At 52.1% G+C, this 24265-nt stretch overlaps 1 protein-coding gene across 1 annotated transcript in view; it reads left to right on the top strand.

Moving 5' to 3' along the window:
- The first annotated feature begins 12331 nt into the window (after nucleotides 1–12331).
- Nucleotides 12332–24265, top strand: part of IQSEC1 (IQ motif and Sec7 domain ArfGEF 1) — a 197209-nt gene continuing 185275 nt past the window's right edge. The window contains exons 1-2 of the mRNA XM_037523813.2: nucleotides 12332–12375; nucleotides 15458–15487. The gene's annotated coding sequence lies outside the window, so the exon portion shown is untranslated. The remainder of the gene's footprint in view (nucleotides 12376–15457; nucleotides 15488–24265) is intronic.

Genomic DNA, 24265 nt, shown 5'->3' on the forward strand with positions numbered 1-24265 from the left:
ATGTCCAAGTCCATTGGCCATTACTTCCTGTGAAGGGCACCTCTAGTGGGCCCAGACCCCTCTTGGGCAGTGCCCTGATACAGCTCTGCCCTAGAAAGGAACAAAGAGAAATGTGCCCAGTAAGTGGGCCAGACAGCTGGCATCCAGGCCAGCGTCACCCAGAGTTTTAAAGACAAGTGCTCCTGGGAGAAGGTCCCTGGGAGGCAGAGAGTTTTCTGGCAGTGGGACTCCATAGAAGTAGTATTTGTCTGATGCCATCTCTGATACCCTACAGCTTCTCACAATTCCCTTGCCTCTCTGAGCCTCAATTTCCCCATTTGAGATTCCTTCTGGTAAAATCCTTCTAATAAATTCCAATCTGTACCTTTAGATGTATCCGTCCATGGAGTGGGTTGTCTCTCATAAGTAATGGTACCCCTGTTGGTGGAAGTGATCAAGCTGCACTTTAGACCATTGTCACACTTTGTACACTCACAACTAGATACTTGCAGAGGTGCCCTGTATGCCAGGATCAGTGTGAGACCCTGTGGCTGATGAGTGCAGGGGGCACTTGTCCTCTGGAGTGGACATTCAAGGTGGAAGGCACAGAACAAACAAGGGCACCAAGAATCAACAGCTTCTAAGAGCTTTGGGCACAAAAGAGGGTGTGGCAGGGTGTGACGAGTGAGGGCAAAGATCAGGAGGGCTGACGAATGAAAGATGCCAGCCCTCTAAACAGCAGCAACCACTGCACTTGACAGTGTGGCTGACACTGGTGGCCTTGATGAAGGCAGGGCCCTGTTGGTGGGCACATGAACCCTTTTGCTTGGGCCAGGAGTGACATCAGGTGGAGAAGGAACTGCCTCTGTGGGGGAGTGGGGCATGCTGGGAGGCCTGTGCAGTGGGGAGCGGGAGCATGCAGATGGAGACCTGGGGCAGTGTGTGTATGGACAAGCTGGTGTAGGAGTGAGGACATCTGATTGACCCTTGTGACAGGTGGGCAGAGTCCTTCACACCTGTCCGTGTGACATCTCCATTGCAGAAGGGGCACTGGGGTCCAGCCACTTGCTTAATATCATGCCACAGGTGAGAGGTGGGGTTAGGATCTACTCTGCCAAAGCCACACATAAAGAACCTTCACTACTGCCTGGTCTGCCTGATCTGCCTGGATGGGTGGAAGGGGTAGCCCCTCAGCCCCCACAAATCTAAAACACCTGTAATCTATGGTCTTGGCTAGAGTCTAGGGGTCTCTTTCTCCCTCTTTGATTTACTTGCTTATCTGTTTGTATCTGTCATGAACTGTGAACAATGGCAACCCCCTCATCCTCCTCAGGAACTGTCACCAATGAGTTTGCACTGACTTCTCTGCTATTCTCCCATCCCCTCCTCACCCTGTCACCCTTATACGCAGGTACTCCCAAACTAGATTTTGTGTTTATTGTTCCTTTGCCTTTTGATTTCAGTTACCAACTGGTCATTGATAGTGTAGAAAACTATTGACTTTCATATAGTAAACATGTCTCCTGTGACCTTGCTTAACTCACTGGTTCTAACAGCCTTTTTGCAGGTTCTTTGGAATGTTTTTCTTAGGTAATTATCTAAGTATGATGTCGTGAATGTTACCTGTGAAGAGACAGTATTATTTCTTCCATTCGAATCTGTGTGCCTTTCATTTCCTTGCCTTATTGCACTGGCCGGGATCGCCAGTATGGTATTGAATGGGAGTGGTGAGGATTGGTGTCTTCATCTTAGTCTTGGTCTTAGGGGGCAAATGTTCAGTCTTTCACCAGTAAGTGTGATGTTAGCTGCAGGTTTTCGTAGAGGCCCTTTATTTGGTGGAGGAAGTTTCCTTCTATTCCGGCTGGCAGAAAGTTTTCTCATGAATCAATTTTGAATTTTATTGAGGCATTTTCTGCATCTCTAGATATGATTGCATAATTTTTTTTAGTTTGTTAGTATGTTGAATACATTGATTAATTTTCAAATGTTGAATTAGTCTTTATTGACTTTTATTCGCTTGCATTTTGTATGGATTTTTATCTCCATGTTCCTGAGGGATATTGGCCTTTAGTTTTCTTTTTTATAATACTTTTGTCTAGATTGGGGATCAGGAAAATATTAGCCTCTTAACATTTATCCTGGGATTCCTCCCTTTATATTCCAAAAGAGTTTGTATAGAAATAGTGTTATTGGGCCTCCCCTGTGGCGTAGCGGTTGTGCGCTAGGTTGCGAGGCTGCCCGCAGCCTCTGCAGCGCTGGTTCGATCCCCGGCCACCGAGCGAGGGTCCCACATGGCGCGCAGACCTCTCCTGCTGCCCGCTGCTCCCCTCAGCAGTGTATCATCAGTCTGCCTGTTCTGTTCCCTGCTCTGGCTCTGGTGAAATCTCTCATCCGCCCACGCTCTGACTGTACCCAGTGCTTGTATAAATAAATAAATAAATCTTTAAAAAATATATATTAAAAAAAAAAGAAATAGTGTTATTGTTTTTCCATATGTTTGATAGAATTTACTAGGATTAAGATATAGGACTACTCATGTTATTTATTTCTTCTTGAGTGAACTTGGACAGTTTCTGTCTTTTAAGGGATTAGTCCATGTTATCTAGATAGTCACATTTATAGATGTAGAGTTGTCCAAGGTACTTTTTTTTTTTTTAAGATTTTTTTATTTATTTATACAAGCACTGGGTACAGTCAGAAGCACGTGAGGGTGAGAGAATTCACCAGAGCCAGAGCAGAGAGCAGAACAGGCAGAAGGACCGAAGTACACTGCTGAGGGGAGCAGCGGGTGGCAGGAGAGGTCTGCACACCATGTGGGACCCTCACCCCGCGGCCAGGGATCGAACCGGTGCTGCAGAGGCTGCTGCACAACCCAGCGCTCAACCGCTGCACCACCGGGGAGGCCCCCCAAGGTACTTTCTTATTTGTAAATAATCTTTTTCCTTTTCTTAATCAGTCTGTCTAGAACACAAACTATGACCTAAGACCAAATCCAGACCATGGCCCAGTGTTAAAGTTGTTGTTGTTTTTAAAAAAAAAAAAAAAAAACAAACAGAAACAAAAGAAACACAATATGTGATAGCAACTATATGTGTTCAGAAAAGCCTAAAATATTTATTATCTGACCCTTTACAGAAAAAGCTTGCTGATTCCTGATTTATAGACTTAATCATTTTTATTGATTTCACCAATTTTTCCTATGGTTTTTCCATTCTTGATTTTTTTCTCTTTATTATTTAATTTCTTCTGCTTACTTTGGGTTTAATTTGCTTTTATTTTTATAGTTTCTTAGGATAGAAGCATAATTTGATAGCTTTTCTTATTTTCTTAAGTAAGCATTTCCTCCTTGGCACTACTATAATGTGCCTATTTACTTTAATGCTGTACAACTTCTTCTAGGCACTGCTGTGGCTGCAGCTTGCAAATTCTGATGGATTGTGTTTTCATTTTCATTTAATTCAGAATATTTTGGGGTTCCTCTTGTGATTTCCTCTTTGACCCCGAGTGATCGGGAAATGATTGTTTAACTTCTAGTTCTTATAAATTTGTTTAGGTTTGTTTTATGGCCCAGAATATGATCTGATTTAGTGATACTCCACATGCACTTGCATCTATTCCTCCATCCCTTACCCACCTCTCCACACATTATTTATGTACCCACTTATCTTTGTGTTCATCTACCCATCCATGCATTGATTCACCTATCCATCAATCACCCGTTTATCTGTGATCAATCACAGATAATCATCTGTCTGTTGGTTCACCCATTTCCACTTACCCATTCTTGCATCTACCCATCATTTAGAAATTTACCGATCTTTCCATCCATTAAAATAGTAATGGTGCATAATAAATATTTTCAATACCACTATTACTATCCCTGGGCTAATCACGTTGACTCAGGTGTATGGGGCTCTGATTAGCCAGGAAGGGTCATGTGCTCCGCTTTTGAGAGGAGAAGACTTGACCCTATCGAGCTTACAGATGGGACTGTGGAGGGAGGGATCCCCCAAAAAAGCTTGTCAGAATATTGTTACCAGAAGCCAGGGAATGCCTGAGGTGCTTCCCCCGCCCCCTTTTATCTTACATTTAACCTATTTGATGTTCTCTGAGCTTCTTGCATCTGTGATTTGGTTAATGTCATTACATTTGGAAAATTCCTCACCATCCCTTTCCCAAATATCTTGGGCAAGCCGGTGCTCACGCCCTCCCTCTTCTTGGAGGCAGCTGCCTTTTCTGAGATTGTGAGTTTATTTGTGACCTGCCACCTGAGCTTAATGAGTTGAAGAAAAGCTGTGAATTAACTTCTCATCTGACCTGTCATCTTTGTTCTTTTAAAGGTGAGGATAACGCTCTTTGCAGCTTTCTACCTCGTAAGAAGTCAGAAGTTCTGGTTTATCTCTTTTTTATTTTAAGTTTGTTTTTTAAAAGGTACTTTACTGTCTGCTCTCTGAGCTTTCGTCATTCCCAGTGAGGGAGCTGAGCTTGGCCTGTGCCGTTGCTCACGCAGTCAGGGACTTTCCTCCCCCACGGGTGGGCTTACCTGCCCTCTGGCCATGGCTCCGGCCCTGTCTCCAGACAGGGCGATGCTGCTGCGGGCTCTCCGTGCACACTGCGCCATGCGGAGCTGTGCTGAGGTTGAGCGGCTCCTCAGAGTGGAGTTACCTGTAACTGATGAGATTTTTCACTTTCATCTTTTATAACTGAAACACCCCCACAGTGGTTCTAAGAGGCCATGTGACTCCACATCTTCGCCAACACTTGGGGTGACCAGACCTCTTACTTTTTCAGCCTGGAGTTGTCTCCGGGCATCTGTCTCCTCGACTTGTGTGTGGCCCCGTGGCTGGTGGGGGACGTATCTCCTCACACGTTCGCCGTTGTTACCGAACCCCCTTAGCAGGCACCTCACTTCCGTTTGATTCTTTCAACAGCTTTGTTAAGATAGAATTCCCAAACCTTCTAATCCACCACATAAAGTGATTTTAGTGTCTCTACAGAGCTGTGTGACATCACCATTGTGTCCAGGAGTTTTACATCAGCCCCAAAAGGAGCTTCATACCTGTGAGCAGTTGCTCCCCCGGCCCCTCCCCAGCCCCTGGCAACTAGGAGCCTCCTCTCTGTGCCCCTCACCAGGAGTTGCCTCCTCCAGGGCACCAGTACCACCCACTCTGAGGCCACTGTGTGTCAGGCATCCAGGACCAGAGAAAGGTGGAGGTGACTTGGGGTGGCAGCTGTGCCTGCCTCGTGGGGTACAGGCTGAGGGACAAAGGGCCCAGGCACCCCAGAACCTGCCTCTGGTTAGACTGGGTCTCTGGGGGCCTCAGGAGGTCGGCCAGTGGGAGGGGACACGGCCATGGCACTGGGCGCTCCTCTTCCCCAGCAGCGCGATGTTGCTGAAGTGCATTAGACATTCCCGACCATGTGCCCCTCCCAAGAGAGTACTAGGTTTTGTTTCAAGGTGACGGGCTGATCCAGAACTGAAGCATAAGGTGAATCCTAAAGCCCTTGGATGGTTCCCAAATTTTGTTAACATCAGATAATTCCATCCAGGCTCTTAGGAAAAAAAACCAACTCAAAATGCCAGCAAGCTGAGTTAAAACTGGCCTTTCGAGAAAATCGTTAGAGGATTTTTTCCCTTCCTCCTTGAAAATAATGAAGCAGGTAAGAGTTTCTCTAAGGTAGTAGAAAGATCATTCATAGACTCTGGAATCAGAGAGAACCACCCAAGAGACAGGTGTCCATAGAGGGAAACTGAGGCCAATATCGAGGAACTTGCCCAGAGGCACAGGGCTGGGAGGCGGCAGGGCTTATGGGCTGGCCCCTGGCGGTGTGAGCTGGGGTGGGTGACTCTGCATGAAGGGGACCAAGGCAGTCCCTACTTTAGGGGGCGGTGGTGGGAGATAATGAGTGTGTTTATTGTGAGAGGAAAAAATGACACAGAAAATTCAGAAGGAGCCAGGTATTTCTCCCACTCGTCATTGTCATTTTTATTATTTCCAGTCTGCTTTGCACACCATGCTAGATGGCTAATGTATTCTTTCTGCAACGCCATTTTGATCCTATCACCCCTCTGCTCAAGAGCCTACTGTGGCTCCGAGTGCCTGGACATGCCCCGTGCTCCCACCCTGTTGCTCCTGAGCACTCTCTTTGAGTCCCATGCATGGCATGGCTATACTCACCTCTGTTCCACTCAACAACCATGCAGGGAAGACAGACCTACTGTGTGCTTGGCCCTGCCCAGCCTCTCCTGGCTGTGGTTCCATCTGCTCCCCAGTCCCTACCCTTCCCAGGACTGGAGGTGACACCCTGCTGGCCTTTCATTTGGACAGGAACAACGTGTCCTGCTTGCAGTCACAGCTCTGTATGGTGCGTCCTGAGGGTGCGCCAGTGTGACCACAGCAGGCATGGGGGAGGGGCCTGCGTAGCCCACCCCCACTCCAGAGGAGGGAAGACTTGCTTTTTGCTCTCTCCCAGATGGTGGTCTCTCTTAGGTCTCCTCCTAGAAAATTCTCCACTTGCCTCCCTGGACCCTTCTGCCTGGGATGCTTTGTCCCTCTTGGGGGTCTTGCACATATAAAGCCCTGAGAAGGTGACTCTGCTGACCTTTGATGACACTGTCCCCGCACCAGGCTCTGAGCTGGGCTTGACTAAATCTTCAATGAAATGGCAAGCGCCAGCACACTGCACATGTGATTTTACCTGCTGAACACTCCATTGGCTGGCACTGAGCTCCAGCCAGGAGGGGGTCTTCCTGACCCCTGGCAGCTCCTGGACTGAGGGGACCATGAGCACAGCCCAGGCCCTTGCTTCATCCTGCCCACTCTCTCCACCAGCCCAGACTCCCGCATTCCTCCAAGCACAGGGCCCTCGACTTGCCACACAACCATTCCATCTTGAGAGCCCTGTAATTAGTCAGCAATTTGGGGGCCCACTGGGGGCCATCGCTTCCCTTGGGGGCCCTGACTCTCTCCCGCCCTGGAGCCGCCGTACCAACACTGGGGCCAGCTCCTCACCGACTAGACACTCTAGGCCTCCCCTCCCCTACACCTGACACCTGACCAGCCTCATTTTTCAAGCACTTGAGACCAGCACTGGGGTCACTGGGAGCAAGGAAGCCTACAGAATTCATTCCAGCCCTCACCAGCAGTGCCCGCCCCTGTGTTGCTCTGACAGGAGTTTCCAACAGAGGAGACAGGGCCAGGGAGAGCTAGCCCCTGCAGGGACGTGATGCAGGCCGTCTGGCTGTGGAACCCTTACTCAAAATCAGTCCTCTCTTTCTGAAAATCACCTGTCCTGAAGGTTTATAAGTCTCGCCAAGGGGACAACAGAAGCATGGAGTAGGGTGACAGCTGGCGTTGCCTGCGCTATTCCCAAACTGCCAGCCCGTTGCCTTCCTCCCGATCCAGGGCACATTGATTGTTGCCTCACAAATACCTGTCACATCTGTGCATTTGGAAAGTGGGCTGACCAGGTCACTTGCTCGCTGTCCCAAGTGTCACCTGCCAACACTGCCCAGATGGTCTCTGGCCTGTGGGGCAGGACGGCCTGGCTGTGGGGAGCAGAAGCAGCCTTTCGGCTGCTGGGACCGAGATTCAGAGGGGGCGCATGGCTCCGCTGCTCCTTCTCGGTGGGAAATGGACGCTCTTTGGAGAAGATTTTTAACCAGGGCAGTAGATACCATCTGGACTCATTCAACTTGAGTCCCACGACATGATGTGAAAGGAAGAAAAATCACTCACTCATTCATCTATTCTTTATGGGAAGACATTTATCTCACCACCTGTCTTGTGTCAAGCCCAGAAATGGAGATTTGCTTATTTTCATTTATGCCTGCTTTATTCCTAATAACCCTTTTTTCGTTCTTTCTCTGGTTTTTAATGTCCCCATTTAACAAAAAGGTAACTCAGAAAGGGTAGCATTTGGGGACTCTCCCAGAGACATGGGGACATGAGGTAGGTCCGATGGCCCCCGGCACACATGTAGTGATGCTCTTCCTTTGGCTTTCTCTATCACGCCATGCTGGGTGGCAGAGAACAGCAGTCCGCAGTGGTGTTTGGTTCTGCTCTTGAAGTGCTGCGTCTGCTGTTATTTGTAGCTCTGAACTCAGTCATTCTTCCTGGTTCCCAGTTAAGTTCATCCTGGTGGGCCCTGCCTCCTGCAATACCATACTCCCCAGACCTCCCCAGGGTCCAGACCTGTTGAACCTCCCGTTGCACATCCTGCCTTCCCACCTGTAATCAGTGATCACATGTTTGTTACACATCAGCAGTGCACCAGGTGCCCTGCTGGTCTTCAGAAATGCGGTGGTGAGCACTGCAATGTGCTCAGGGGCCCCAGAGAGCTGAAGGAGGAGCAGGCAGCGGCTGAGGACCTCCCTGTGCAGAGGCCCTGAGGTGGCTGTTTTGACACTCTCAGAGGTTCATATGAGTTAAAGGTGGGAAGTGTAACCATTCTGCCATGGACTAAGGACAAAATCTACCCTTTCCACCCCAACCTCCTTCTTCAGTGGCTTGTAGTTAAAAGGCATAAGTCTGTGTCCTGGTCCCGTAAGTGCTCACAGCTGTGTAACCTGAACCGGTGGCTCTTCTCATGGATCCTCAGGTTCTGGTCTGCAAAATAGAAGGGAGGGTATGTGTGCCAATAACAGGGCCACCTCACAGTGCTCTGGGGAAGACTGGGTGAAGACTAGGCACCCGAAATGCTGCTGTGATGCGTATACAACCAATGTGTGTTGCTATTGTTAGGATTATTCCTACTCCTTTTGTTTAAAGCTGATGTGACTCGAGGGCCTCCCCGGTGGCGCAGCAGTTGAGCGCTGGGTTGCGAAGCTGCCCGCGGCCTCTGCGGCGCCGGTTCGATCCCCAGCTGCTCCCCGGCCACTGGAGGAGGGTCCCACATGGCGCGCAGACCTCTCCTGCCGCCCGCTGCTCCCCTCAGCAGTGTACTTCGGTCCTTCTGCCTGCTCCGCTCCCCGCTCTGGCTCTGGTGAATTCTCTCACCCTCCCTAGCTTCTGACTGTACCCAGTGCATGTATAAACAAAACAAACAAACAAACCAGCAAACAAATAAATAAAGCATGCCTCTAAAAATAAATAAATAAATAAATAAAGCTGATGTGACTCGAGGCTAGTAGGTAAGATTACAGGCTTTGCAATTAAATTGGGTTAAATTTGGGAGTCACGTATGCATCAGCACCTCATTTGCCTACTGTGTGACCTCGGGCAGTTCCCTTAACCTCTCTGAGCTGCATTTTCCTCATCCACACGAAAGGGGAGGATAATTCTGAGAGCCTTCCTATACGTGCTTGTGTGAAACTGTCTGCCTTGGTGGCATCAGGAGAACTGGGATGGAGAGGGGTGGGGTGGGCGCCAGGAACTTGTTTTCTTCAAGTCTCTTCCGTTTACGCCAGCGAGCATGTATTCCTTTTGCAACTATAACAAAGCTGGCCCAGGAAGTGGAAACAAATGAAATAAAGGGACTTCCTTCCTCCCAGGTGTAGTGAGGAGAAAGTGAGACACTTGTAAGGTGATCTGAATAGGGCCTGGACTGCAGTGGTGCTGAGTAAATGTCAGTTGTTACAATAATAAAGTGATAATAATAGTAATCATAATAAATATCACTGTTACTTTTCAAACCCCATGACAAAAATCATTAACACTGATTGTGCAACTTTGAGGGAGAAATGGGGGTCCTCTTTAACATTGAGGGATGGAATGCCTGAGGGCCCAGGAGTGCTGAGTCACCTGCGCCTGGCGGGAAGGTGCTTCTGGGCAGGGTGCCATCCCCTAGGGTGGTCCCCACACTCCTGCCTGGTGCTGCCAGGTGTCTGCATGGAGTGGGAAGGACAGGTGTGTCCCTTTAGTCCTGTAACTGAGACACACCAGAAAGTCAAGAAGCGGGGGCAACGTGGGTGGAAACTGAGTCAGGGCCAAGCCTTGGAGCCTGCTCTATGACTTCCTGTCCTCCAGCCCTGACTGGTTAGAAGACAGGGGGCTGGATCTTCCAGACCAAGAGATGAGGATACTCTCAGTGTAGTGGATGGCTAGGGGGCTTCTGGTGGGGCTCCTCCCTTTCTGCAGGCACTATCCCAGCACTACCCCAAGAGTAAGAGGATTTAGTTTTATTTTTAAGATGAAGAGGACCTTAAAAGAAGCATGTAAGCATTTCAGGGAATGGGTCTCTGTAGATGTCGTTTGCATAACAAGTGTCTAAATCATCAGTAATAGGGAAGAAGCTGCAAATGAGGACAAGCAGAGAACTCTGAAGGGGGGGCCTTGGAAGACCTAATGCAAGTCTGTGAAAATGTCCTAGGGTTTGGGGTGCACTTGTGGGGTGGGGTCATCTCTGCCTTGGGGGACCTAAAGATAGGGTTTTAGTTGGTGCTTTTTAAGAAAAAGAACCCAGAATTATGTATAGCTTCTAAGATGGGGCCCTGAGGTTTCAAATTCCCAGGGGCTTTAGTAAGACAGCCTTTGTCTGAGAGTCCGCCCTGCCCTGGCCTCTCTCCTCCCAGGATCCCAGGAGATGATGCCTGTGAAGGCCTTGTACACACCCGAGTATGAGGAGACAGCGGCCACACTGAGGACCTGTTCCCCAGGGAGGACTGAGTGGCACTGGCTGTGTGCAGACTCCAGATAGCTGCTGTACCGTATTTAAATGCTGTTTTGACTCATCCACCCATTAAGCTACTTAATAGCTACTTGATGTAGCTCTTATTTTTATTCTTGTTTAAAAACTAATTACACATCATACAAAGATGCCTATATTGTAGTAAAACCTCCATTTCAACTGGAGCAGCGCCCCACCTCCACCGCCTTTTGATCTGCACTATTCTGTGTTGCCCACATGTGTGCATGTTTGTGTGCGTGTGCATATGCACATGTGTTTACACACTCTTGGAGCTTCTCTTTCTGGACTCCCCTGCTCTCCTTCCTTGGTGCTGCACATATTTACACACTTGGCCCACACTAGCATGTTGCTTTGATGACTTTAGTCCTGGTTCCACTGTCCAGATCCAGATCAAGTCAGCCTCAGGTCCAGCTTGCTCTAGAGGTTCAGGAGTCACTGTAGCGCCACATCACTCACCCTCAGAGCAGTTTTCTGCCTGTGGCAGCGTCGGCAGCCCCAAAGGAGAGAGAGCTGCTCATCTGCAGGTAGCTCTGGTGCAAGTTCCCCACATGGCTTTACAGGGCCCAGGTCACATTCCCATGCTCAAACTGGAGACTAAGACAAAGGGGGATGAATTCACTGCTTGGTCAGATACCAGTTATGTGCTCTCCCTTTGATCTTGATTTGGTGAACCTCTCCAAATCACATGGACTAGGAAAGGCTAGAAGGGCCTTACCCAACCCCAAAGTCCTGAGAGCGCATGTAACATCAGGGGCCATTTGACCTGCATGAAGATAGGCCCCAGGCAAGCATGGTACAAACAAGTTCAGGGTTTCCTGCTGGGGCTGCTGGCCTGGCACTTGGGGTGGAGGCACAGGTACCCAGGGCCATGTCAGGGTGGAGCCAGGCACGGAGGAGAGAGCAGGCAGGGAAGCGTAAGGATGGGGGCATCTTGGAGGCATCTCCCAGGAGCTTGTTAGGAAAGCTGTCTCTCCAGCCTCACTCCAGACCTCCTGTCTCAGAAGCCCAATTGTGATCAGCCCCCCAGATGAATCACAGCACTACTGCTCTAAAGGACTCACCTCTTGTCTCTGGGCTCACATTCACAGGTGGTAGGACTTATGTCTCCACTTTGGACTCTCTGGAATGCAGTGTGGCAGTGTGTGTATGAAGAAGATTTAAAAATGGCCATGCTCTTTAATACAGTATTTCTACTTGAAACTGTTGCTTAACAAAATCATCAGAGGCAGGCACAAAGAATGCTCTGCACAAAGATGTTCATTGCAGTATTATTTATAGTCACATATAGGAAAGTCAAGTCTGGGCATTATATATGGACTGTTATGTTACCATTTGAAAAGCTACTTTAAAAGAAACTTACATGGACTTAGTGATAAATAAGGCAGTGCCCGCCCTTTTGGAGCTGACGTCTTACTGAGGAAGACAGACACTCGGCAAGTAGACAAATGAGACACTTCAGATTGTGACAAGTACACAGAAGGAAGACAGTCGAGAATCATGGGTAGGCTGGGCCTGACTGTTTAGATGGAGATACAGGGTGGGAGCTATCCTCAGAGCTGGCATTTAAAGTAAAATCCAGCAGATGAGAGGGAGCTAGGGCGCTTGGCTGTGAGGACATAATGGAAGATGTGTGGCTGATGGAGGGAGGGGTGCTGGAGCCTGAGGAAGCTGGAAAGATGAGCAGGACCAGACTCCACAGGCCTTGTAGGCTAGGCTTGAAGCTTTGGGTTTTGTTCCAACGGCAAAGTGTCACAAGAGAGGAAGGAGGTGAGCCAGTAAGATGGCAGAATAGGAGGTCCCACTCCTTGTGCCCCCATAAAAACCCTGATTTGACACCATCTGCTGAGGAAAAATACCTCTGAGAGAGTCCTGGAGTCCAGTGGAGAGATTCTCGCACTCCAGCATATTCCAAAATCTAAGCGCAGCCTTTGAAAGAACAGGAAGAGCAGTGTCATTTTGTGTAAACTCTCCCTCAGGCCAGCGGCGCTCAGGGCTGCGAGCGCTCCTGGACCATAAATTCTCCTGCCGAAAGACACAACCATGAGGGTCCGACTCCCAACCTTCTGGGGCGTTGTCTCGGGGGCTTGCGTGTCTCCACACCTCTGAATGCTGAGGAAATTGGTGTGACTGGATCCTCTGGGAGCTGTTAAGAAAAAAGAAAAGGGCAGAGGCTCATAGCAGCTGGTGCACGCCCCTAAAGCTACTACCCTGAATCCCCCCCAGAGGGTGCCCTGAGTGTGGCCACAGATGGCACTGGCACTCAGCAGCCAGTGAGACCCTCGGCACCCAAGTTGATGGCAGGCCTGAGAGAATGCGATGCCCTGAGACCACTCCTTCAGGAGGGAGAGACGCAGAGCTTGAGCCCACCATCCCAGCACCTGGTGCACTGTCCTAGGGCAAAGGGGGGACGATTCCTGACACTAGACATTGCTCTGTTGGGTGCAGGGAAGCACAGGATTCTAAGATATGTCCTTCAGCGGGGCAGGGGTGGGGTTTGAAGGACATGGAGCTTACAGTCACTGTCCCAGCATATGGCACTGCCCGGGAGGAGCAGGCCACACTCAGCACCTGGCACAGAGGGCACCCAGTCCTTAGTCTACCCAGCCCCAAGAGGGCGGGAAGAGTAGCGGGGAAAGGTTTGAGAACCCAAAGGCTATAGAGAAAGTTTGAGAGACTCTGGGATTCATAGAAAAGCCCAATATCTCTTGCTGGATCAGCTGGTAAAGGGTTTTCCCTCTCAAAGTCAGGCTGTAAGGACTGGAAGAGGTGGTTTTTTCAAATGTGCAGACACCAGCACAGAGTACATGGACCACAAAGAATCAGGGAGACATTATACCACCAGAGGGCCACAGTAAAGCTTTAGGAACTGATCCCAGGGAAATGGACCTCTGTGACTTGCCTGACAATTCAAAGCAGTCAACAGAACTCGGTGAGCTACAGAAGAACACATATTCATGACTAAACAAGCAGAAATGCTGCTGCTAAAGTGTCTAATGGCTGAGCTGAAAAATTTAATAGAAAGCTTCAGCAACAGATGTGGTCAAGCAGAAGAAAGAATCAGTGAACTCAGAGACAGGCTTCTTGAAATTCTCTAGTCAGAGGAGCAGAAAGGAAAGGGAATGAAAGCGAGCAAAAAAGCCTGTGGGACGGACAGGAGATCAAAGAAGAATCGATATAACATTGTGGGCATTCTAGAAGGAGAAGAAAGAGAGAAAGGGGCAGGAAGCTTATAAAATATTGCTGAAAACTTCCTAAATCTGGGGACAGAAATGGACATCTAGATTCATGAAGTGAAAAGACCCCAAATAGGTGGAACTTGAAAAGGTCTACAGTCAGGCATATTAAAATGAAATTGTCAAACATTAGAGGCAGAGAATTTTGAAAGCAGCAAGAGAAAAGCAACTCAGCACATACAAGGGATCCCCATGAGATCATGAGCAGATTCTCAGAAGTCTTGAAAGTCAGGAAGCCCGAGGGAGCCTGGGTTTCTTGTGGGCTGCCATGACAGGAGTATGGGATGGTTGGCGGCAGGTGGAGTGGGTGCCGCCCTTCAAGTCTAGGTTCAAATACACCTTGGTACAGGCTGGTTCTGGGCCGTGGCACTCAGCCCCTAGGGCCCCCAGCCCCTCATCTGTGTCAGACTCAGCCCCAGGCTTGACACACAGTGAAGTCCAAATAAGAGTGTCTCCCATTGTCTCCAGGGTTATCTCCAGTTTGCACCCACAGTGGGACAGGAAGTGGCTGGGGACATGGCGGGCACTGTGTACCTGTGCTGAGAGCCATGGACGGCTGGAACCTTGGTGTTTAAGATCCTTGGTGGCATCCTAGAGAAACTGCCCTGTGCTTGGACTGTCCATTAGCCCGAAAGCCTGGATAAGAGTTGTCATTGGAACCTCGGTGGGGGTGGAGGGAGCATGGGGTGTCCTCCTAAGATCAGCAAGGTTGGTTTAGGGGGAGAAGCTATTGTCTGAGCCTCAGGGTTAGCAGGACCTGCAGCTAGCCTGTAAATTTTCTGAAGAGGCAATTTACCAAAAAGAAAAGTCGTCTGACTTGGGTTAAGTGTGTTTTTATTCTCAAGCGCTCTTGCAATAAAATCCAATTGGGGACGTCCAGGGATTAGATTCCGCAGTGTGATTGCACAAGCCCTTTGCTTTGGCAGACCCGGGAGGCCCACCGCGGCTGTGGCCATCAGCTGGGGCTGCTTCTTCCCAGAGCCCCTTCCCTTTGGTTTTCAGAGCAGGGAGACGTCGCTGTCAGTGGGTGCTGTGGTCTCCGTGAAAGTTCAAGTGTGCACGATACGATCTAATTGTCCAGTTCCTTGACATTCAGCCTGTCTCCTTTGTAAAGCAGTGTAATTGATTTCTGGGTACTTGAAAATAGAGCTGGTAGTAGGGAGACAGGCTGGAATACCAAGTAGGAAATGCAGGGAGGCCAGTGCTCCACCCCCTCCTCCATTCATTTGCTCATTCATTCCCTCATTCATTTGCTCGTTTATTCCTTCGGTGGCAGCCTCTGGGGCTAGAGTCCTAGAGCCACAGCCCCTCCTTGGGGGTGCTCCCCATACCCTGGCTATGCTCAGATCCTGGGCAAAGGACAGTTGTGGTAGTAGTCACTGGAAGGGGGTGAAAACAACTCCCAAAGCTTCCAGACAGAGGTAACTTTTGGGGTCAAGCTCCTGATTCAAAGAAGGGCAATGTGAGACCCTGGGTTGGGGCTGGGGCTGGGCTGGAACTGGGCTAGGGGGGCAGGGCTGGGCTGGAGAAGGAACCTTACAGGGGCAGCCTCTGGTGTCCTCGTGCGGTGACCCGAGTAGAGGGCGGCCTTCTAAGCGTCTGTTCTCTCATTGCAGGTCTGAAGGGGAGAGCTCACGGAGTGTCAGGTATGTGTGCCACGGCCTCTGTCCCTGTGTCTGTGTCCCGGGAGCGGGTAGCTCCAGTGAAACCATGTGCTTTGATTTCTCTCTGGTGGCCTTGCCAGCTCCCAGCCCTGCTCCTTGCGCTCCTGCCCTTGGCTGGGTGCTCTCAGGTGGCTTGGGGTCCCAGAGTGAGAGCCCCAACTGAGTCCACAGGCTCTTCAGATTCTACTGTGACCTTCAAGAAGGTTCCCCCAGCTTGGTCGCGGTACCTCCTATCAGGGGCTAGAGGTGATGTCCAGTTTGCCTAAAATGTGACTCCTCTAGACCAGAAGCTTCTTGGCTCAGATAGCCCCTGGGCCAGGCTGGGCCGGGTGGGGCAAGTCTTTGCGGTGTTTGGCAGAGTTACAGGCTCCTTTCTCCCGTTGTCTGACCTGCGCGGCTCCATGCTGTGCTACCCTGTCACAGGACTTGTGGCAAGGCCCCTGCCCTTCCCGGCTCCATTAGCAGAATGGGCTTGGAGTGGAGTGGGACTCTGGCTGGCCCAAAGGAGGGGCTTGTTGGGGTATTAGTGCCTCAGATCCACACAGGTCTTGAGGCTGGGGTTTGGGGATCGAGAAGGCGGTAGGAATGGGGAGATGATGGGCCGGTGGGGAGAGTAGGGCTGGGGCAGGAGGCCAGGGAGGATTTAAGGGTCATGCAGATCCTAGACACATTGGCAATGGATGGACTCCAGGTCTCCAGCTGGTTTGTGTGTAATCATGACCAGACCCTTGTCCTGGGCTGGAGCTGCGTGGTGTCAGGCTGGATGGGCTCTTCTAGGCAGCCTGCAGGGCAGGGGCAGAGGTGAAGGGGACTACATCAGGAGGCGACTTCAGGACATCTGCATGGAGACACCCAATCCCATACTGAGTGCCGTGGCTTTGGCGTGACCCGGGAGACACAGGAGACACAGGTGATGGGCCCGGGCCAGGGCAGGGCTGAGAGTGGGAGGAAATGCACAGGGGGTTGGAGCATGGCTGGGGTGGAGATGAGGTGGAGAGCCAACCGGGCCATGGGACAGCCCAGGACAAGGGAAGCCGGCAGGGAGCCTGGAGGCACCCCCGTGTAGAAGGCGATGAGGCCCAGGTATGTTGTTCTGCCAACAAAGCAAGGTATGTTATAGAGCAACCCCGATATTGAACGGGTTCCTGGCTGTGGGTCCTCACCCGCGCGCTTACAAGGGACTTATGAATACTCCACTACAGGCACACACAAAAGGCTAATACAAGGCTTATTTACAAGGGAAAAGGAAATAAGGAAAATGTACAACTCAGGGAGAAAACAGGGAAAAAAAGTCTTTAATGCGTCCTACCCGATCCGCCGACCTGGAAACCCAAAGTCACTCTCAGAGCTGGCCGGACGCTGTGAGCTGGCCGAGAGCCAAAATGGGGATCCCCCAAAGCCCACTTGTCTGCCTTTTATATCAACCTGGCTGCTTAACCCCACCCTCAGGTCCCAGCCACCTTCCCTTTTGTGGGGATGGGATGTGGAGTTCCCAGTGTCTTGGGCTTTGGCCTGGGGTCGGGGTGGAGTCCACAAAGCCTGTATGGAATTAGCTTTAGGACATCCTGTTCCCCCTAACAGGTACAAGGGGGCGCGTGCCCCACGTTGCAAGCTAGGTAGGAGACCCATGTCTGGCTAACGTTAGCGTAGCAAGTAGCAAGCGGGGCAGGAGGTGGCCTCCGCGGGCACAGCGCGGGGTGGGCGGGGTGTCTGCGGGTCACAGCGCGTGCTCTCTGCCATGCCTGTGAGCGCAACCGCACAAATGCCCTACCTATCCAGAAAATTCATGAAAAGTAAAACTGTCTAAGAAGAAGGGTGTGTTGCGGGGGAGCAGTGAGCTTCCTGTCACTGTCACGGGGTGGGGGTGTGCCTGTGTTGGAAAGGATTAGGAGTGTGGGGGAGGAGCTCCCCGCCTTCACCTTCTGAGGCCCTTGGGGATCTGAGCTCCCCCACCACACACTCACCAGCAGAAGGTGTTAATGACTGATAATGGGGGCCCTTCTCCGAGATTCCCTAGGAGATTCCCTAGCGCTGTCTGCCTTCCCCATGGACTGCACAGCCCCGGCCCCAGCGGGCGCCTGGACTTTATGTAGGATGAAGGCGCCCACGAGGGTGACATCAGTGCTGCAGGGAGCGCTAGTGCCCGCCCACCCCTTGGCGTCTCGGGTGAGTTGTCAGGCAAGTGTTTTTGCCAGAGAGGTGACATTGGAACCCAGCCTTGAGGGAAGAGAATGATTCTCCATGAGGGGAAGGGTAGGAAAGACATTTCCTGGGGCTAGGGCACAGCCTGAGTGTGGTGAGGGTCAGGAGTGGCTTCAGGCTCTGGGATGGGGGCGCTGGCAGATAAAGTCAAATGTGTGTTCACAGTTCAAGCCAAATGGTCCTCAGGGGATGCATGGAGGTGTGCTAGGACGGTGTCGAGTTCTGCTGTATGTGAACTCCTGGGGACAGGCCCCGGGAATCCTGGGGTCATGCTGAAGATCATCGCCTGGACTTTGCACCGCTGTCATTAGGCCTTGATTGTGCCTTACCTGCGCTGGGGGGAGTGCAAGCATGAGCACAGGCCTGCACCTAGACAGGCCCATTGTTTGCTCAGGAACAAAGTCCCAGCCCTTTCTTTCAGCTCTGACTCTTGGCGGGCACTTGCAGCCTCCAGGAAGGGGGTTGCACACATGGCTTTCCCCTTCTTGGGCCCACCAGAGGGAGTGTCAAAGCTCCAGTGTGATAGCCACTTCCCTGTTGCTCCCTCCAGGGACCCCCCCATAGCCCCTGGAGATGTGGTGGCGTGGCCCCTGACCAGCTCCTGATCTGTGCAGTCGGCATCCCACTCGGGTCCCCCAAGTCTGCCGCCACTGCCGCTCCCAGGTGTCCTCAGTGTGCCTGCTGGTTCCCTGCTGCCTTCTGGCTGGTTCATGTCATTTGCACTGTTTCCCCCGCTCCCTCATCCGGCAAGTCCTAACCTTTCTCAGGGCCCCTGGGCGGTGGCCTCCCCAAAGCTTCGAGGTTAATGGGTGGCTGAAGCTCTGCCCTGGTGTTCTCCCAGGCCTGTGCTTGCTTGTCACATCCAAGTTCATTCTGCTTTGTGTCCTGTGCCTCAAGCACTTGTCCTATTCCCTGGGGCAGGGTGCGGGAGCCTCCAGGGAGGAGGCCCTGGGTTGCCTCAGGTGGGACTGGCACTGCCGGACACAGAGCAGGCACCCACGGGCCTTCATGGAATGAGTTTTTCCTGGTATAACCGAGCCCTGGCACGTGTCTTGTACAGAACAGGTGCAGGTGAACGCTTGATTCAGAACCCGTAACTACTTCCAGGTCATAAGCTGAACCAGTTAACTACTCACTCAAAGGAGGACTCCCCACTCTACCCCATCCAAGCAGGAAACAGTGGACGGAAGAGGCTGCCTCTCATGGCGCAGAAAAGAGGTGCCTGGGTTTCATCAGCCTGGCTGAGTAAGGGCAGAGAGACCCCAAGAGCTAATCTTGTTGCTAAGTGTCAAGGACACAGACCCACAGGCCCTTGCCCCACCCTGTGCCCAGTGGCCCCTGAAGTTTTTTTTCTTTAGCCTCGAATGTTCTAAGCTGCACCTTTCTGGTTGGCTGTCTGGTCCTCCTGGCGCAGCAGGGAGATGTTTTTGCCAGAAGCAGCCTGTTTGCGAATTCAAGTGCGCTGCTTTTCCCTAAGGCGAAACATTTGCAAGATCAGATGTGTTCATTTTCCACGAATGAAATGACTCATCTTTGACCATTTTGCCAATGTAGGACTTTGCTTGTTGTTCGTGGGGAGTGTGCGTCTGCATTTCAGTCCATTCCGAGGGAGGCTCCAGGGCCCCTGACTTTGAATCGTGTAATGCTGTGTTGATGGGGAGGAAGGGAGGCGTGGAGGATGAGGTTGGTGGAGTTTGGGGTTTGAAAAGCTGCGTGTTAGGGCCCAGAACAAGTGCTGATATTGTATTGAGGATGCAAGGCCTCTGCAGGGTAGAAGCATCATTTTTCCCTCTTTTCCTCTCACCAAACCCTTGAAATGAGCTCAGCATGTCCACTGATGGGAGTAAGTTCCGCTTAAGGAGTGTTCACTGTGGGCGGGGGCCGCCTGTTCTGCACACCTCCTCGAGAGAGTTTTTAGGAGCCCCATTTTTTCTCAGCTCTGGGAAACTGATGCTAACAAATATTTCACAGTGTCTCTAGGAAAACTGGGCCTTGGGCACAGAGCTGGGCTTTTGCACATCGGAGGCTTCCAGCCAGATTTCCAGGCCCCATCCTGATCCTAACTCCGTAGGTTCAGGGTGGGGCCCAGGAATCGGAATGTTTAACAACTTTCCAAGTGATTCTAACAAGCAGCATAGACAGGGGCCCCTCGAAGGAAACAAGTAGCCAAGCAGGACAGTGTCCAGTGTTTCCCGACGGACGTCTTAAAATTTGGTGTCTGGTCCTCAGCAGAACATTCAGTGAGGTGGCTCCCGTGAGTCACCTCTCCTAACCTGGATTCCCAAAGGCTGGTGTTTCCAAAGGTGCCAGCCATTAGGCAGCCCTAGGCTCAAAATGTAGGTACAGCTGAGAACAGCTTGTGTGGGGAGGGTGGGAGCTACTTTCGAGGGGGTGGGCTTGGACACAGTGTTGTCCTAACTGGAACCAACATGTGTAAGTGAAAGGAATTAGTCAAATTAATTCATTTGCCTGTGAGCATCCCCTAACTCCAAAATTCAGACGAGACAGCCTTGTAAGGAACTGGGCCTCTTTCCCCAAACCCAACATGCGAACATGCAGTTGATTTTATGCACAAGGAAAACTGCAGAAAGTGGCAGGCACACCAGGAAGTGTGGTCCAGGCAAGCAGAGCTGCAGATCTGCGCCAGGTGGGAACAGCCAATGCTGCTGCGCACCGACAAGGGAAGGACTAGAGGCACTGGGGTCAGACCATCCTGAGCGCAAAACCTTTCTCCCCGTGTTACCCTCTGTGGCACCACGAACCAGACACTGAACTCTCCAGCCTTCATTTTCACGTTCATTCAACAGCCTTCATTGGACACCAGCTGTATGTTGTCGGGGCCAACCACTGAGGGCATGAAGACCAACGGAGCGCATGAATATCAGCCCCATGCTAGCGAGAGGCCAAGGTCTCAGCCTCACGTGAGGCCAGCGGACCCACTAAATGAAGCTACAGATGGGGCAGTGTGTGCACATGGGGGCATACATCAGCACCCCCTCTTCACCTTCTCTGGGGACTCTCTGCTGAGCTCAGGGAGCTGGAGTCAAGAGTGTGCTCCTTCAGCAGGAAGAGACACTAGCTGAGGGAATATTCCAGCTGGACTCTTCAGCCCACCCTGTTCTCCCCTAGGACTCTGACGAGAGTCTCTTGGGCCTCCTTGCCTTCCAGAGCATCTTTCACTTTTCCATCTCCTCGCAACTACTGCCTTCTGAGCCTTGCTGAAGATGTTCTTTCCACCTGGATGCCGTCTTCGCCATGTGCCCACCCACTTGTCTGAGGATGGGTAGCCTGGGTGCAGCAACCTGCCTGGAGGCAGCACTGAACCTCGCGTCCCACAGGAGGCAGACAGCTCTTAGAGGAGCCACAGGCAGAGTGGGCAAAGAACCCACTGGCTGGACATTTCAGAAAATAGTCTGGTGACTTTCTCGAAGATGGGCCAGAAGTCTGTGTGGGGGAGAGGACAGAGCAGGAGCAGGGTGGGAATCAAGGCAATGCCAGCCTACAGAATGAATGAAGAAGTATCTTTCCCATAATATTATGGGAAGGGTTGGACGACTGGCGTGTTTCCCCTGGTGCAGGCTCCTCTGCTAGTGAGGAGCCCCTACTGAAACATTCAAGATTCTCAAGACATCCAACTGGATACCTTACCTAGGGGAGGTCAGCCCAGTACATCCTGACCGGGACAAAAGTGGATGTGAAAGTCATCAAGAAAATCCAGAGCTGCTCCAGCCTCCAGGGACATTTCTGGGAAGTCGACAGTATGAAGGCCTTGAGCCACTCCAAGAAGGTAAAGTTGTTGGAAATGACTGAGAGGAAGGAGACCTGCACCCCGGTCATGTAGTGTGAGGGGAGGGGCCGTGTTCCATTATCACCTGAGCTCCATCCACGTGTCAGAGAATGGGGTGCCAGGCACATCCAGACAACTGCGTCAGCCCTGGGTGCTGTCACCAGAAAGGCCTAGTATACAGCACCTGGAGCCCTGGAACCTCCTGTCCCTGCCCAAAGCAATGCAACCTCTCGACCCGAGCACCCAGAAAGCTGCACGCCTTCTGTGGCAGCGTCCCGACCGCAGTGCTGCGCCAGAGTTCTACTGGACCAAAGCTGCAATGGCCCAGAGCCAACCTCTGGAATCTGGGGGAAGTTTCGTATCACAGGGTCATGGCTCCCTGCCTCTTGTGGGCGAGGACTTCTGGAAGCTACAGTAGCGGGTCTTGAGCAGAAAGTTCTAGGTACCATCCTCATCTCATAATATCAGTTTCTCCTGAGCCAACTGGTGGCCCGTGACTCCAGGGACAGACCGCATTAGAGGACACCCTGAACCATCCATGGAGCGACAGAAACGGAGAGGAACTGAGGCCACTCGGCCCATGCTGCTGGAGCAAGGGCCCCGGGACCATAGGATGAACACGGGTTTCCTGTAAGACAGACCCAGGGCTGCGGCACAAAGGGGTTTGATGATGTGATGGCAACATATCTCACACTGAGGTCCCCGAGACCCACGGTGGAGGCTGCACAGCGCTGTCAGCCCCCACCCCACGCCCACCCCCGACAGCGGACTTCTCTCCCCAGCCAGTGTGGCTCAGCCCAAGGAACAGCTAGGGATGGAGCGAGCCCGCCGAGGAGACCCAGGACGCAGGGCCAAAGGGCAGCAGCAGAGTGTCTGCCCGGCTCCCACCTAGCCTGCACTGGAGCCCCGCCGGTGGTGACCGTCTTCCCAGTCCAGGCCCAGCATGGACCCAGGGCCTCCCCCTTCTACCCACCAGCAAGTTATTACTGAGCAGCCAACGGGCTCCTTGGAAACTCTTCACGAGGACAGCCTGGCAGGGTGACCCCGCCTCTCCCTCAGCCCAGGCCAGCAGGGAGTGTCAGGAGGGTCTTCAGTTTCACACTCAATATCTGTCTGAGGCCGCTGGGCAACAATTTCATGTGCAGTTGAAAAAATCTGCTGCCACCTCTCCCAGAAGGCCTCTCCCCCAAGGCAGGGCCCCAGTGACCATTCTACACAAAAACAGTCCCGGGTTCCCTGCATCTTCTGAGGACAAGCTCCTGGGTGCCAGAAAGCCTGGCCACTAGGGGGAGCGCGCTGCGGAGATGCCGCTGTGTGCACATGGCGCGTGCCCTGGGTCCAGAGGAAGGTGGAGGGTGCAGACCTCGGCTGCCCTTGAGCACGCGTCCCTATCATGGGGGTGCCCGCGCCTCCATGGCTTCAGAAGCAGTGTGCCCGCGACACCCAGTGAGTGCAGTGGACAGCTGGGCCGCCTGGGCCGAGTCAGGCCCCCAACTGCAGGTCTGCCTCCCCCAACCCAGGGGTGAAACTCAGAGGCCCACCTTTTCCTAGAGCCTCCTCCTCCCCACCCCTGCTCCCCTGTGTCTTTTCTGCCATGTTTGGGGTGGGGGTAATGAATGGTTCTTGCAACGTACTTGGATCTTCCAAATCTTATGGCAAAATTGAGTCTCTAGCATGCTGTCTCCCAGACACTGTCTGCGTCCTCCCCGTATAGAATGGGGCTGCGTGGACCCCAGGGCGAAGAGCATGCAGTACCGTAGTACTTGGGGTCCATCAAGTAACTAAAGGGGGACATAACCCAAGAGAATTCCCATAGGAGCCCCCGACAGCAACACGGGTACTTCCCAAGAGCAGAACTGTTGAGTTCTGCTGCAGGGCTACAGAGGACACTGGGGATGCCCTTCCTCAAGCAGAACTGGGGGGAGCTTTGGGTCCAGGGTCCGGTGTCCCCAGCATCATTCCATAATAGGAAAGTGAGGCTTAGGAATGGGCTGTGTGGAGAGTCAGAGGAGAGGCTGGGTGCAATTCCCTAAGTGACTCAGGTCATTCAAGAGGTGAGTTCCTGTCACGCTAGAGCTGGGTTTTCCATTCCAGAATGTGCGTGGGTTTGACCTCAGAAAATAGGCAGGAGGCATCCCCCACTCCCGCAAAGGAAGTTGAGTGATAGAGCTCACAGGACAGAGGTGGGGAGTGAGGCTGGGGAATAGGGACTCAACCAGCACCCCTTATGTCCAGAACCACCCCCACTTGTGCATTTTGTTCTGAATCTCCAAACACAGCTGTGCCTCGACTCAGGGCCTGGGCAGCACCAGCCCTGATGATGCAGCACTCTGCAGACAAGCTCTCCTCCCCCGTGACCCAGCCAGTGACCACTGCTCCTTCCCGTGTTAGTCCGAGCTCCGGGGCCTCTGCTGGAGGGTCCAGCGAGGAGTGATGGGATAGCTTTCATGGAACCAACACCTCTGGTGTGGGGCACAGTGGCTGTGGAGGGGGAGGCCCAGTCAGTGATAGATCTAGGTGCCACTCTCCAGCCAATCTAATGCAAAACACCCTTGGCTGGAACTCTGTAGTTCCTCCACAATGAATGACAGTGCAGTTTGTCTGGTGGACAGTCTCTCAGAATACATGGACTCGGGTTGGGAGTAATGGGGGGCAGGAAGGGAATGTTGAATGTGGCAGAGACACGGCGGTGATGCCCAATAGCATAATCTGCTCCTCTCCAATCGGCCGACTTTCAGCAGGGCATGCGGCGCCCAGAGGAGAGTCCCTGC

This window comes from Talpa occidentalis, unplaced genomic scaffold (assembly GCF_014898055.3).
Source record: "Talpa occidentalis isolate TD23 unplaced genomic scaffold, MPIMG_talOcc4v2.1 talOcc4.10, whole genome shotgun sequence".
NCBI lineage: Eukaryota > Metazoa > Chordata > Mammalia > Eulipotyphla > Talpidae > Talpa > Talpa occidentalis.